Below are 17,898 nucleotides of genomic sequence, written 5' to 3'. Positions count from 1 at the left end.
ACCATAGAAGTCCACTATATGGAGAGAAATCCTGAAAAGTGGATTTTTAATTTTTTATTTTTGGGTGAACTAATCCTTTAAGATAAAGTTATTTCATGTTTATTTAATTCAGGGATACCCGTTATAAAAAAGGAAAATATTTAAAATGCATTTATTTTAGTTCAAGTCTATTAATATAATTACACCGACCTCCAAAAGTTTGGAAACGCCCTGGAAAATATTGGCATGAATCCTTTTTTAATTTGTGATAATTTTGCACTAATAAGGGACAACACAAACTACAAAAACATATTTTATTACATAAACAGTTTATACACAGAAAAAACTCACATTTTCGATTCATCAAAATATCCACCATTAGCAGCTATTACAGCTCCGCATAATCTGGGCATCCGAGCTGTCAGTTTATTCAGACATTGATTTGATAACATTGATTACTCCAAGCCTCCTGAAGGATTACCCAAAGATGATTCACACTATGATTGATGATTCATCCAAAACCACACTTTGCCAGGGGTGTTTCCAAACTTTTGGAGGGCAGTGTACATATCGCTTGAGGCTTCTGATATAAAAATTATAATTAAACTTTATTTGGAATACTACTTGTGCACAATGCACATTTCTTAATATTAAGCCTAAAACATGTTTTAAAGGGATAGTTCACCCAAAAATGAAAATTTGATGTTTATCTGCTTACCCCCGGGGCATCCAAGATGTAGGTGACTTTGTTTCCTCAAAAAAAACCACAAACGAATATTTTTAACGAAAACCGGTGCAGTCTGCCAGCCATTTAATGGCAGTGGATGGGCACCAAACCTTTAAAAGTAAACAAAAACATGCACAGACAAATCCAAATTACACCCTGCGGCTTGTGACGATACATTAATGTCCTAAGACACGAAATGATCGGTTTTTGCGAGAAACTGAAGAGTATTTATATCACAGCCACGTCCATCTGTCATGAGCACGAGCTTATCATCCGGCTCATGACATGTGAACGCGCTCTGGCGTAGTATACGCAAACGCCATAAGGGGAAATCAGTGAAAAGTCCCGGATGAGTTTGCGCAAGCAAACATAATCTTTTAGCTTTAAATCGGTTTGAACAATCAGGATAAGCGCAAGTAATTACCATTTTGAATAGCCGCTATACCCACAATCTCTGTGCACTGTGTAAACAATGAGTGCCGTATACACGCGACAGATCTTTTCCGGCGTTTGCGCATACTACGCCAGAGCGCGTTCACATGTCACCAGCCGGATGCTAAACTCATGATCAGGACAGATGGACGTGGCTGTGTATCAAAGGTAAAAAATTATATAAATACTGTTCAGTTTCTCACAAAAACGATCGTTTCGTGTCTTAGGACATTAATGTATCGTCACGAGTCGCAGGGTGTAATTTGGATTTGTCTGTGCATGTTTTTGTTTACTTTTAAAGGTTTGGTGCCCATCCACTCATATTATTTGGCTGGCAGGCTGCACTGGTTTTCGTTAAAAATCTTCGTTTGTGTTCTACTGAAGAAACAAAGTCACCTACATCTTGGATTCCCTGGGGGTAGGCAGATACACATCAAATTTTCATTTTTGGGTGAACTATCCCTTTAATGTCACTATTGATGAGGATTGTTTGATCTTTAAATATTATCAGTCTTTAAATGCAAAATTTTTAAAGTGTACCTAAAGTATAGTTGTAAAAGTTTCACTTTAGTTGGATTTCAGCACTACTTCTGCACAATTAAAGTGCATTAAGTACAAAATTAGTTAAATATACCATAATTTCGTATACTAAAAGTACAATTGCAGAGTATTTTTGCGTAATATGTAAATGTTTTTGTAGTATACTTAGCATGAAATAAAGGAATTTTAAATACATTTGTTTTTCACTATTATATAGATTATATATCAATTTTCCCTCATCAGTGTGTCTACATTATTGCTCTGCAATGTACGATTGCAGTGATTTAAGAAAAGACAGTTTGCTAAATGTATCTTGTATTGCAGATTGGTTATTACGGCTCTGAGTGTGTACTTCAGCTAAGTGATCAGGCCCTTTAGCTTTAACCACCTCATTAGCTCAACAGCTCTGTTGCCAATAGACCAGCAGGTGTACGACGATTAGAAAAGATATATAGAGTCATATACATATAATCACCTTGTGAACATATAATGATACAATGTATATACATATAATGCGTGAGACTAACATTCCAAAAGGGGGTTTTGTAGCGAAACCATAGAAAAACCATTTTTCATGGTTTCATCTAACTCTTTTATGCACAAGAACTTACTTAAAGGGATAGTTTACCCTTAAATGAAAGTTCTGTCTTTAATTAAGTGGCCTTATGTCGTTCCAAACCCGTAAGACCTCTCTATTTATCTTCACAAAACAAATTAAGATATTTTTGAGAAAATCTCAAGATTTCTGACCCTGCATAGACAGCAATGGTACTACTTCCATGTGACGTTCAAGGCTCAGAAAGGTAGTAAGGACATTGTTAAAATAGTCCATGTAACAATGGTTCAACTGTAATGTTATGAAGGTACAAAAATACTTTTTACTCTTCCATGTCAGTCTTCGACACGTGGTAGTACCATTGCTGTCTATGCAGGGTCAGAAAACTCCCGGATTTCATCAAAAATATCTTAATTTGTGTTCTGAAAATGAACAAAGGTTTTACAGGTTTGGAATGACAAAAAGGGGGAGTTATTAATGACAGAATTGAAGGAAACAAAAGGAATTCAGACAGTGGTGAAGGATCTTAAACAAGGCTTGTCAAGAGATGGCATTTCAGTCCAATCAGTGAAAAACAGTTTTGTGTTTTCTCATAGGTTTTGATGAAAGAGGTCTCTTGCTGCTTATTAAGTTCAAAACATTTGAATTTTAAATTTCCAATGCTCATTATTTCACAGAATGCAGTGTCAAAGTCTCATAACCTTTGGATGAAATATCATTTTGACATTTATCACCTCTGTAAAGGCCTTGTTTAAACTGTTGTGGAGAACATTAATGACTCATCTAGAGAGATTTCTCATTACAGTAGGTTTAAGTTTAAGCCATAAAAAAACATAAAAAGTCCTTCGTCCTTGGCACATGGGTTGTAGTTGAATCATCATATACATTAAAGGCTGTTATGGCAAAGTGCCTGTTTAATACATAATACAAAATTATAATTTTAGTCTGCCCTTGAGTTGCCCCACTATATCACATTCATTTTAACATTCGCATTTCAAATTTTACATTTAACAGTCTGGAATCTCATTACACAGTGTAGTGGAAAAACACGGTACATGAATAACAATCCCTCCTCAGCTGTCCAGGTGCTGCCACAAATAATAATAAAAAAAAAAAACATACATAAACACTGACCTGAAAAATGTCCAAGTCACTGTTTTGCTTAAACTTGCATCATAATTGTACTGCAGTTATGTTTTGTTAAAGGAGTAGTTCACTTTTTCAGAACAAAAAATTACAGATAATGTACTCACCCCTTGTCATCCAAGATGTTCATGTCTTTCTTTCTTCAGTCGCAAAGAAATTATGTTTTTTGAGGAAAACATTTCAGGATTTCTCTCCATATAATGGACTTGTATGGTGCCCCCGAGTTTGAACTTCCAAAATGCAGCTTCAAAGGGCTCTAAACGATCACAGCCGAGGAAAGAAGGGCAAAACAATTGGTTATTTTCTAAAAAAAAAAAAAAAAAAAGACAATTTATATACTTTTTAACCTCAAATGCTCATTTTGTCTAGCTATGTGTACTATGTGTAGAGATTAAAAAGTATATAAATCGTTAATGTTTTTCGGATATGACCGATCGTTTCACTAGATAAGACCCTTCTTCCTCGGCTGGGATCATTTAGAGTCTTTTGAAGCTGCATTTAAACTGCATTTTTGAAGTTCAAACTCGGGGGCACCATACAAGTCCATTATATGGAGAGAAATCCTGAAATGTTTTCCTCAAAAAACATCCTTTGTTTACAACTGAAGAAAGTAAGACATGGACATCTTGGATGACAAGGGGGTGAGTGCATTATTTGTAAATTTTTTATCTAAGACAGGTTAATTATGTGCCAGTTTTTCATTTACCAGTTTGTTTGGTAATTCATTGAAGAATCTCCTACAGTGGATGATGTTTAATGTTCCCCTCATTTAAAGAAACAATCACTATATCACTACTCATAGGAAATAAACAAAATGCATGAGATCTCTTTAATATCTCAGCTGTATATCCTAGACAGCAATAAGATTAAACTGGGGGTGGAAAAATCATAGTTTTCCAGGAAAAAACGACCCTAGTATAATCTCACATCGCCTCTTCAAACTGCTAATTGCCAAGAAATTAAAATCTGCAATCAAAACTCACTCAGAGACTTTTTTATGAGCCCAAGCAATTCTCATCAAATCATACATAAAAGAAAAATAACTTTGGATCTTCATGACAGTCTCCAGAGTTATGAAAGAGCAATATAATGTTCCTCCAGGCAGCACAACATCATAGACCTTTCTCTAATTTATCTTTCTCATTTCATGTTTGACAATATGAATCAATATTAGCAAAGACTTTATCACACAGTTTCAGAGAGGGTGAAATAGTACTGTGCATTTAGGTATGCAAGAAAGCATAAAACATAGTAGTGGAAGGTTTGTGGGTGCTGATTAGCATTGCAAATAATTATAATTATTATTATGATTACCATCAAAATCAGCTAGTCATTTATCCTCCCTCCAAATTCAAAAGGAGTCATTATGTCATGACAGGATTGAACACCTGGTCTTCAATGAGATCAGCTGTTCAAATAAATGTCACAAAACTTTTCTGGCAGGTACTGCTTAGTCACATCTGATTGAGATGCATGAGCCATACATCGTTTTACGCTGTCGTGACAATAACACGACTATTTCTTTCGAAAATTTGACAGATAACCTTTTCAGGCACCTTCACCCAAAATGTCTCATCCCTGTATGATTCAGTGGTCTGGATGGCCACACACCTCATGGCAGTGATGGCTTCTTGAGTCTTCATTGAATCTTAACTATACAAAGATGTTTTTTCGATCAGTGTTGTTTGGTGACAACATTAATCTTGAGTGAAAGTGACTGATAGGTTCAGTTCTCAGCTGAAGCATTTTGAGTCAAATGTCAATTATGGATTGTGTGCCCCAGGTCTCCATGTGTCTGAAGCATCATCAACTGTGATTTATGTGGCCCTGTGGGAGTGACATTCTCAGTCACAGTGTCCACATCTCTTATGATTGCTGGAAGCACAGCACTCTATTCTGGCTCTTTATGTCCTTCACCTGGCCAGCAAGCTTCCCTTTACAGCCCTTCAGCTGACTGCAGACACTTTTCCATCTGGGCTGCGGTTCACTTGATATGATAAAATAATGTTTATTGTTGGCTCGTTTTTGAAAGACTTGTCCTATGCTTACCAGGGCTGCATTGATTTGCAGAGTAAAACAGTTTAATTGTAAAATATTATTACAATTTAAACTGATTTCTATTTTAATATATTCCTGTGCTGGCAGTGTCAATTGATCCTTCAGAAATCATTCCAATATGCTAATTATTGCTCAAGAAACATTTATTAGGGGTTCGAGCACGTAGTATCTTAACCAAACTTGGTACACATGTGTATAAGCTCAATCTTTGGTCAAATAAACAAAAAATTGGGCAGCTCTTAGTTAGCGGAGGTTGATCGGACCGAAACTCGGTGGGGATGTTCAAATCATGGCCCTAAAGGTCTGTAAGAATTTAAAAAGAAATCGGCCACTAGTTGGCGCTAACGAGGTTTTTTGCCTCTGTAATCACGTGGTGTTTCACACATCCACACAATACGTATATCATTTGATAGATATCCTCATGTGGAACAACTTTGCCTCAAGAATCATTGCTGTCAATCAAATCATTCATTAAATATTCTGAATTATGTAAAAAAAAAAAAAAAAAACGCTGCAGTGCAGTTCTCTTGACTCTCTAGATCAATAATTATAAAATTATATAAAGTATATAACTTTTAAAGTATATAAAGTTTAATTTTGTCCTTTGGTTAGCTTTAACGGGGTAATTTTAAAAAGGGGCATGGTCACATATATCCAAAAGCCTATAGAACCTAAACAAAAACTCAAAACTTTACAAAAATTGGGGAAAACATGCACTGAAAAAAATGATTCATTGAATTTACTCAATTTTTTTAAGGTAAGTGGTTGCAATCAATTGATTTGATCTAAATTTAAACAAACACATTTATTTGGATTTAAACAATTTTATTTAGTTAACTTAGTATTAAAAAAATGAGTAATTTCAGCCCAATTTAAATATGCTACTTCCTCTTAATTTATTTAATTGTTTCTGAAGAAAAAATATTCATTGAATTTACTCAAATTTTTTAAGGTAAGTGGTTGCAATCAATTTATTTTAGCTACATTTAAATAATCACATTTTGTTGACTAAATTTCAAAATTGTTTTAATCACTTACCTTAAAAAAAAATCCTTTTCTTAAGGAGAGGTTCTTAAATGGCTTTGCAAATACACACAACAAGTTTAATGTTTTGAATTTATTTTTAATGTCATCAAATGTAAATTCAGTAACAGTTTCTTTGTATATACAACAAGTGTTTGGAAGACAAGTGCTTACTTAACGTTGCACATTCACAAAATAAAAATGAACAAAAATTCACAGGTGAAAGAGGCCACATTGTTGAGGGCGGACTTGGAATTGCAAAATTAATAAAAATATGTGGAAACAGGCAACAGTATATAGTGATTAAACAGTATATTGTATTTTTTCAATAGTGAATAAAACAATAGTGCTAAAACTGTTCATATGTCATGCAACAAACTGCAATTTGTAATGGATTTTACAGGTATGCCCATGGTGATGTGTTGTGGGTCTTTCAAGGAGTAATCTCTTTGACTGTCCTATATTTAAATAAAAAGAAACTGTTATTAGTAGGGTTGGGTATCAACTGATATTTACCAGCCAATATGCACAAAAACAAATCAGTATGTCATCATAAACAGCTGTTTTTTTTTAAGTTAAAGTGAAAGGAAGCAGATGAGAAAGAAAACTGACAAATCTATTTGTATATCTCCCACATGTTGTTCCTAATCTGCAAATGGAACACAAATTCAGATATTTTAATGAGATCTGTGAGCTTTCTAACCCTGCATAGACAGCAACGCAACTCAACTGAAATGTTCTTAGGCCAAGAAACACATTAAAGATATTGGTAAAATAGTCCATGTGACATCAGTGGTTCAACAGTAAATTCATGAAGCTACAAGAATACTTGTGCGCAAAGAAAACAAAAATACAGACTCCTCCGCGCCACCGTCTGCCATTCATGAGAGTACCATGACACAAGTGTTTGGTGTTGCTGACATGAACATGCATGGGCTGAACCATGTTTATAAGCAAAGAAAAACACACGCATATGTCATTGTAGTCTTGACAATGGAGGCAGGAAGAAGAATTGTTGAATAAAGTTATTTTTGTTTTCTTTGCACATTAAAATTATTCTTTAGCTCTGTAAAGATACGGTTGAACCACTGATGTCACATAAATGGTTACACTTATGTCCTTAGTACGTTTTTGGGCCAGTTATATTGTTGCCTATGCAAGTCCAGAAAACTCTCAGATTTCATTAAAAAAAATTTTTTAATTTTTTTTGGTTCTGAAGATAAACTAAGGTCTTCTGGGTTTGGAAAGACATGAGGGTGAGTAATTAACGACAGAATTTTCATTTTTTGGGCAACTATAACCCTTTTAGTATTTGAAATTTAAGTAGAATTTAAATTCAAGCAGAGACATTTTTGTCTGGACACTGTATTTGACATCACTGTGTTAAATAATAATACATATGGGAAAGGAAAAGACACTTGATAAATGAATACATACCTCCTGTAAAATGCCGAAATATTTGACCATTTTCCTCCCAGTAAGACCTCCTTTCTGGAAAACAGCAGTGATCTGTGGAACATAACATATTACATTATATGATATATTTCATTAAAGTCAACTGTTTATTGTAAAATGCTTTAATACTTACTGTGCATATTGCTGGAATAATACAACTTCACGAAAGTGGCGAACCTGGAAACTTCCTTTGGCATCAAGGAAATGGTATGTGTCCTAGTCACAGGAACATGCAGAGAGTCCCTCAAATGAAAGTAAAAACACAATAATTATTATTGCTAGTTTAAAACAGTTTACATGCTGCACCATTAAAGCTAGCAAAAAGGGGCATGTTCACATGATTACAATTGTGAACACTAAAAACATTCAGAAATCCAATGTTATATTGTGAGATTTACTGATAGGAACTAACTGGAAATTCCCCTCATAACTTCATGCCTTCGTCCATATTTTTGATTTCCCGGAACTTTCTATTACAAGGCATAGTTATTTGGATACGCAGTTAAGGATACGATCTGCCCATCATTGCTTTAAATGCAATAGTTGCCACAGAAGTTAATAATTTTTTTTCGGTATCACGCAAGCACTACCTTACCTTCAGCCAAAACAAACTGCTCTTGAACAAACAAGTTAAGGACATTAGATGACCCGTCCAAAAGGATTTAACGATATATGTCATGTTTAACCACATTAGAAGCCGGCAGATTCCCGAAGGACTGGCTGTGGTAACGTTGTAACTTAGGCGGGAACACCAATAACGTTACCGGCCTGAGCATCTCCGAAAGCGCTTAAGCATTTAAATAGACGCTATCCTTTCAAATAAACGGCGTATTTTAGGCTTATACAACTACATTTTCATACAAAAATATCTTAAAAGTACATTCTGTCACATAAAAAAGTATTATTTGTGTTATTTGTGTAAGTTATATGTGACCATACGTTGGTCGCTGTGGAATTTCTCCCAAAGACTCATTTTGCAGATATTATTTATACAGCGAACAAACTATTTACTGTAATAAACAGTGCTACACTACATTATTACTCACATAAATATTACTCACCGTGTAAATCGACCGAATGATGAAAACTCCGGGTCCGGAATGAAAAGTTCCCACCGTGAACCTGACTGAGTCGTGACTGGAAACTCCTTTTGGCGCCAGGGAGAATGTGCATTTGTGCGCATGCGCAGAAAGTTTACTTAATATTTTCTAACTGAATTTAATTAATTCACATGGCTTGGATTTAAAACACATGTAATTCGCTTAAAACCAATTAATACTTATTAATTAAAATCAAAAACTAAATTTTTATTATTTAAACTAGCGAAATTGAATCATGCTTAATTTAATTGGGGCCATAATCATTTTTTTCAGTGTGTACCAGATGACTCTTAACAAGCATGGAAAGTTTCATGAAGATCAAACCATAGGTGGCGCTATCAAAAACATTTCTATCGTAAAATAACTAATATCGCAATAAAACGTCCATATGACATATACACTATATCTTATTATATGATAGATTTCCTCATTCTGAACAACTTTGCCTCTAGGACCACTGTTGTCAATCAAACTGTTCTTTTAATATTTGAGATTATTTAAAAAAACATACTTTAGTGAACTATAGTCCTAGGTTAAACTCAAACTCAATAAAATCAAATTCTCCATCATGAATGCTCGAATCCCGGTAATTGCTGCTAGCAGCTATATTTATTATTATCATTGTTGAAATCCGACAGCGTTTAGTGCTATGTTAAAAAATAAAAAATCTAAAAGTACAATATTAAAGTTGCAGTATTTTGGGAATAAAGTCAAAATGACAAGAATAATGTTGAAATATTTTGAGATTAAAGTCAATATTATGAGAATACATTTGAAATGTTATATTTAATAAATAATATTGAAATCACGAGAATTGAATCTCAGCAATTGAAATTTTTATATTTTGAGAGTATAGCCTGTGCATGCAAATGGCCCACATTGGGATCTCCGGGAGAAGTTGCCAGGCCACCGGAATTGATTTGAATATACAGTATGTGGGATTATTAGCAAAAATCATACCATGTGTTATATTTGCAGGGACAGTATGTTTAGAAATAATATTTCACGTCTTCGATTACATTCATTAGGCCTATTTGTAGTGTGCCAGCCACCCAATAATAGCAATAAGCTTTGTGCTTTTGGTACATTTAATATAAAACAAACTCTCAGCTTTCAAAATCTGTCAGTTTTATATCGAAAACAAGACAGATAGATCATGTGAATCAATCAATTAATTATTAACAACAATAAAACGTTCTAAAGGTTAAAGTGGACTCCAACTTATTTATATTTATATATATTAAGTTATATTGTTGTCTTTTCTGAGGTGTATGTGACTATTCACAAGCTATTCACAGTATAATACAGTAAATGATTGGAAATAATATTTAATGTCTTCCATTCATTATTTGTAGCAATAATTTTGTGCTTTGTTGCTTTGAATATAACACATCTTGGTCAGTTATGTCAAAAAATACAAATTTTAAATGTGTTTTTCCTCTTTATTTTAAGTTTATAGAATGATATAAACATGACGGAACATCGGAAGGAATGAAAAAAAAAAACATATAGCCTAATTTAATTTAGCCTAACCATAGCAAATTTCTCATTGCAATCGGAAAGTTGACTGATTTAAATGTCACTTAAACTGAGGCGAATACAGCGATCTGTCACGCCACATTAAAGAGCATGAAAAACACATTATAGTAATGGATATATTGTTTGTGTTTTGCTATAAACTCACAGATTTTGTCAGCAGAGACTTTGGAATATCTCCTGATGCTCCCAATTTGGGCCATTTGCTTGCACAATCAATTTTTTTTCCCTGAGTAATTGAAGAGCACCCCCCTGATGGATTCTAACTTCGGTTTTAACTTTATTGTCAAAATATTTTGACTTTATTGTCGTAATTTCAACTTTATTTTTGAAATATTTTGACTTTATTCTCATAATTTCAAATTTTATTCTTGAAAAATTATGACTTTAATCTCATAAATTTCGATTTTTTTTTTAAACACTGAAATGCTTTCGTATTGAAAATACAATTTTTGGATGAATAGAAAGCTAAAAAACAGCATTTATTTGAAATAAAAATCTTTTGTAACACTCTTAAAGGAATAGTTCACGCAAACCTCACCTTCATGTCGTTCCAAACCCGTAAGACCTTTGGTCATCTTGAGAATACAGATATTTTTGATGAAATCTGAGAGCTTTTTGACTCTGCATAGACAGCAATGCAACTGACACTTTCAAGACCCAGAAAGGTAGCAAGGACATTAATAAAACTGATGTAGGGCTGGGCCGATATACGATATCATATCGAATCGCGATCAAATTTATGTTAATAACGATGATAAGCTCTAGACATTTTTTGCTCGATATGGATTAATCTAAGAGCCAATCACACAGCAGAAATATGCGACAACAGCCAATCAGCGTGCAGCCCGTGCGTGCATGTCAAAGTACAAAGTTCATTTCCTACAGCACTTTGCGAAGCAAACTTAACACCAGGACGACAAAAAAAAAAAAAAAAAAAGAGTGGAAGCAGCGACGAAAGTGAAACTAACCTCGAGTTATTATCCAAAGATGTTGAAATTGTCGACAAAAAGGTAGCACGAATTCCATTAAGTGGTTTGGCTATCTAAAAAGTGACTCTTGAGAGTTTGGCGCGATTGTTAAAACTGAAACCGAAAGCAAAAAACGCACGCGCATTCAAAAGCAATTTAAATCTCCCTTGTTTAGAGAGTGACTCCCCAATGCACGCAAATTAGGCTACATGACATATCTAGGCTGTTATTAGTATGTAGACTATGATAGGTTGTGTATGTCTATAGCTCTGTATCATGCTTGAAATATTCGGTCTCTATTTGCACTTTGAATATTTAGAGAGTAGCCTACTTTGATTATGGCTGAATTATCTGCACTTAATACGATTAAGAAAGAACTGTGTCGTAATCTTTTGTTATTGTAGAGTGTTTCAAAATGCAGTGGTTGCTTCGAATTTAAATAGCTCAACCTATAATAGAGAAAATAAACAATTGTGTTAATAATAATAAATAAATAAATAAATAATTGTTACAAATTATGTTTTTACAATCATTTTATGTTTACATTTTGTACATTTACACTCATTTACCATACTCTGTCACAACTTTTATTTTTTTTAATTTATTTTTGGAAGGTGTTTTAATTTTTAAGGCCAAATCTGTAATCTGTTTTTAATAAACTGTAATTTAAAATGTAATTTAATGAACCCTTTAATTTTTGTAGCTTTAGTCATTGTTGGGATACTATTTTAAAGCTGGCAACATCAACAGCTTATATCGAAATATATATCGTTATCGTTCAATATGGGGAAAAAATTATCGAGATTACATTTTTGCCATATCGCCCAGCCCTAAACTGATGTCACATGGACTATTTTAATGATGTCCTTACTACTTGCTAAAGAATCCAAATTGATGTAATGTCAGAATGACTTGACCAGGATAAAAAAAAAAATGAATAAACTTCAGCCATTCTTTTGCTGGAACATTGTACAGTCAGAAATGTTATAAAGATCCACAGATGCTGCCCAAGGATAAGCATGTTTGGCAAAGATCTACATCTTATTGTTAACATCTGAAATATCTTCCTCTGGTTCTAAAAAATAATACTAGCTATCCTTGTTTTCAATTTTACTTTCAAATATTTATATAGACTGAAGAGGCAGTTTTGAGTTCTGAAAGAATGTTTACATAGTACATTATTTTATATGGGAAGTACAAGGAAAATTAGATTTTTCATGATGTTATTCCTTCAATTACATGCCTTAATTTTTGAGAAATGGATACAGATGTTGAGATCTGAGAAGGTATTTTAGGTGCACGTCTACCAAAGTGCTCCGTCAAAAAGCCCTTATGCTTGTTTGCTGCAAAAAAACAGAAAACTTAGTCATACCCCACATGTACCTGAAATGAATGTGAAAATGCACTGATGTGCATCCGTTTTATTGGTCACAAACACTCCCAAGTAGACACTCACGGGCAGACACACACCCACATGCACACACAAAAATCTCTGATGACTCACTTTTCCATCAGTTGCCATGGACACACAGCTTTCCCCCAGCTTGAGAGCACAATACAATTACAAGGCTCTAATTATCTGCCATATAACCTTCCCCTCCCCACTAGAAAGAAAAAATGAATCTTAAACTCCCTCTCTTACAACAATTCCACATACTACATCTCATGTTTGAATTAAGAGAAGGAGCCAGATGAACACATCAGGATGGCAGTAAGTGTGTCAGTGTTCTTCCACAGTGTGACACATGCTTTTTATTATATCAACTGCCACAGACTGAACAGTGTTAGTGTAACGTGTCTTCAAGTTTAGTAAGATGTGGAATTAGTCCCAGAACAGAGTGGGTGTCTGCAGTGCATCTCATCTTAAAGGACCAAGAAAGAAAATTGCCAGTACTTGCTGTGAGATGTACTTCACGCTTCCACCAAGGCACTTGCAAGTTTGTGAACACATCTGGGTAGACACATGGTTATATTTGGTTTGCCACTGCAAAGATGATCAGCTGCCCTTCCCATCTCCCTGTAGAACTGTCTTACATTACACTGTCTCCCTTAGGCATCTTACATTACGGACATTGCAGTTTATTGCTCTGGCCACATCTGCAGTCCTCATACCTCTCTGCAGCAACACTATGGCATGCTCACACACGTGAGCAAGGACTCTGAACATCTTTCTTCTGGTGTTTTTTAGAGTTAGTTGAAAGGTCTAAGTTATTATAACCAGTGCTCAAATTGAGGTGGGATTGAAAAAAAAAGACAAAATTGGCCAGTTAGAACTCAATACAAGGTGCACTCTAAAAAATGCTGGGCTAAAAACAACAATTTATGTGTTATTTGGCAACCCGGCGCTGGGTAAATATTTGTCAGGACACATGGGTTATTTTGACCCAGCTTGTTGTGATTTATTCATTAACTCATTTGCTGGACTGTTGTTTGACATAGCGCTGGGTCAATTAACCTATTAAAGTCATCGTTTTCATTTGAAATGATAAAAATGTACTCTAAAATCTGTTCAGAAAACATTTTAGGACATGACAGGAGCAGCAAGAGCAGCCAATGGGAAACTGTGGGAAGAAAACTGCTATCAGTAGGCTGTTCCACAGTTCATTAAATGATTTACATTCATGATTTACCTTATATGCTCAAAAGTTACATAAAAAACAGCTTTACCTCATGCCATCTTGTCTGTAAGACATGTAGCTAACCTGTCAAATGCATAGCGCTCCTATTTATGGAAGGACATTCCGGACTATTTTCAAAAGAAACTGCAAATTGTATTTGCAATTGCTTTTTCCATATGTGGACGCATAAATTGTGCCATAATCCAAACGCAACTGCAAGTGTTGTATTAATGTTTGCGTTTTCGCTTTCCCGAATGCACAGTGACTGCCAAATTTCAAATGAAAAAAAGCAAAGTCCATTTGCAGCTGTATTTCCTATGACTTACGAGTAATGACCCTGTCATATTTAAATAGCAATCTCAATTTCCATGTCAGCTTTTTCACTTTCTCTGCGTTGCGAATGTAGCCTGCCTAAACTCAAACGCAATTGCAATTCATTTTGCGCTTGAATTTCTGATGCATTACACTGAAACCTGTCAATCAGCGTCAGGGGTGGGTCTACAGTGTGGGGCGTGATTGCATGGGGAGTGACGTCACTTGCAGTCGACCGCATTTTCCAGTAGCAGTATTAATATGAAGTGACATGGCATCTGACGCACAGAAGCCAGAGAAAGAGAGCATTTAGGCCACACCCACACCAGGGGAGGGGGGACAATCCAACGCTCTCCATTGACTTTGTATTGAAGGAAGCTGCCTCCCTGTCATTTCTGACTTAAAACAAAAAACAGAACAATGTTTAAAATCTGCTGTGACAAGGCGTACAGTAAACAAGCTAAAAAACACAAAACTACATTTTTATAAGCTGTTGACCCAAAAAAAAACTAGTGTTTAAGGACACAAATAGCTGTAGATGTCTGGTTATTTCACATTGGGCCATTCAGTTATAACGATTAAAATCAATTTATGTTATGCAAGGCAAAAGGCATTTCATCATCCTGTGAAACAAATCTCATCCTTGTATGTTGCATTGTGTAAAATAATATAATTTACAGCGCAGTAAAAACTTTATAAATTAAATAAAATGTATACAAACCTTTACTTCGCTGAAGAAGTGCACCAAATTGGTGGCGCAGAGAACTGCTCTCTCCTGTAAAGGAGTCAAAACTGTAACTCTGACTGTAACTCAGCAGCTGGGTTGTTTCATCAGAGACAGGCTCAACCCAGCGGTTGGGTAGAAAAGTTTTTTTATAACCCATTAAAAATTACCCAGCAGGTTAGTTACAGAAAAACTACCCAGCACCTGGGTAAAAAAAAAAATATTAAAAGTAACTTAAAGGAGTAATCCACTTTCAGAACAACAATTTACAGATAATTTACTCACCCCCCCTGTCATCCAAGATATTTATGTCTTTTTTTCTTCAGTCGTCAAGAAATTATGTTTTTTGAGATAAACATTTCTGGAAATTTCTCCATATAATGGACTTAAATGGTGCCCCGATTTTTGAATCTTCAAAATGCTGTTTAAATAGAGTTTAAATGCAGCTTCAAATGGCTGTAAACAATCCCAGCCGACGAAGAAGGGTCTTGTCTACAGAAACGTTCAGTCATTTTCTTAGAAAAATATATTTTTACATACCTTTTAAGCACTGAAACTCGTCCAGCACTAGGCTTGTAGTGCGCGTTCCCGACTTTACGTACTGCGTCCACCGTGCTCAAAAAGGTAGGAAACGGTGAAAAACTCCATCTCATGTGCTCCAGCTTCAAAGTCGTCCGACATCGTTGTACTTTATGTTGTACCTTGTTGCTAAAGAGTATTTGAGTAAAGAGTACTTCTCTCTTCTCAAGTTCGCTTTGTAAACACTGGGTCTGTAGTTTCGCATACGTCACGCGTGACCTTTCGACGTGAGTACGTAAAGTCGGGAAAGCGCACTACAAGCCCTAGTGCTAGACGAGTTTCAATGCTTAAAAGGTATATAAAAATATATTTTTCTAAGAAAATGACCGAACGTTTTGGTAGACAAGACCCTTCTTCGTCGGCTGGGATCGTTTACAGCCATTTGAAGCTGCATTTAAACGGCATTTTGAAGATTCAAAAATCGGGGCACTATTTAAGTCCATTATATGGAGAAATTTCCAGAAATGTTTATCTCAAAAAACATAATTTCTTGACGACTGAAGAAAAAAAGACATAAACATCTTGGATGACAAGGGGGTGAGTAAATTATCTGTAAATTGTTGTTCTGAAAGTGAACTACTCCTTTAATAAAATGACCCAACAAATGAAACTCAGCATTTGGGTTAAAACAAATAACCCAGCATTTTTTAGAGTGCAAAAAACTACCCAGCACCTGGGTAAAAATAGTAAAAATAACCCAATAAAAAGACCCAACAGGCTGAACCCAGCATTTGGGTTAAACCCCCCCCCCCACCCCCCACCCCCCAGCATATTATAAAATGAGTGCACAAGCTCATGCAATCCGTTTTTTATTTAATATAGAGAGCCACTTACTTAATTTCTAACTGAATCAGCCATATTGAACGAATCATTTGATTTGAATGATTCAATTAATCCCATATTAAAAAAGGGACTTGCTGCCACCTATTGGCGATTTTATTGTCATATTTATTTATACATAACAGGCCTAAACCAGCCAAGGTCCCAGCAAAATATTGTTTAATTATCGTTAATTAAAACAGGCTCCAGATGAATAACAAAATATAAATCATAATTCATTTAATAAAGCTATTTTTTAATTAAATAAAAATGTTTACTTTTACTTTTTTTTTTTTTTTTACAATTTGACCACTGACTATGACACTGATTATGCTTTAATCGTCTACCACCTGTAAACGGTTAAACCGTAAATGTTTTAAGGACTGTCCACTGGGACAAGTGTTGTTTATTGATCATGAAACAAGTATGAAAAACATTGTTTAAACCTGTTCTATCAAGCTGTGAAGCTTATTTTGATTTAGCAAAATTATCTTTAAAATACAGTATCCTGAAAAAGAGACGTTTCTTGTCTTTCTTTTTTTTTTTTTTTTGCTAAGCTTATATTTCATCTCCAGTGTTGCAGTTTGATACCCCGTAGTGTTTTGATACCCTGTTGCAAACCATTCACGCCTCATTTGGTATTACTGTCGAGGGGTTTAGATTATATCTACTAATGCATCAGGCATGTGTGGTTCTCATATGTGAGAGCTGATGATATTGTAAGACCGGAAGTGTATAATCTTTCAGTGGCATTTCTCTGCATCATCAGAGATACTCACTCTATTACAACTCAAGCACTTCTGTCTGTATCTGTATGCTGGTGTTTATTTTAATGGCTCAGAACATAATCACACAATGAGTTCAGAACAGAAGGAAAAACATTTAAACCCTATTATTCATTTGATTTATACATTTCTCAAATGTATAAATAAATAAAGGGGTAGCAGTAAACATCTGCTTGCTGAAAATAGTGAAAATGAAAAAGAAAATCAAAGTCTGAATGAAGGTGGTCCAAATTTGTAGCTGACTTTCAATGTCCCCGAAATATCCATAAATGTGGGTTATTGTAGATTGAACATTACAGTGCTCTGCCATGCAATTTATGTTTGAAAGGATGAATGCTTTTCCATTTATTTGATTTGATGAATTTTCTTCATCATTGGTCATAGGGAGGAGTGGTGAGTCTGAGTTATATCAAGAAAAAAGAACAAAATAACATTACTTTACGCATATTGGCAGTATCTTATAAAGCTACTCTTTAGAGATCAAACAAAACAGTGTGTCCCTCTTATACAGTACATAAGGTATGTGTTAAATATCTCC

This window comes from Garra rufa, chromosome 2 (assembly GCF_049309525.1).
Source record: "Garra rufa chromosome 2, GarRuf1.0, whole genome shotgun sequence".
NCBI classification, from domain to species: Eukaryota; Metazoa; Chordata; class Actinopteri; order Cypriniformes; family Cyprinidae; genus Garra; species Garra rufa.
The sequence above is the reverse complement of the archived record's forward strand: the minus strand, read 5'-3'. Positions refer to the sequence as shown.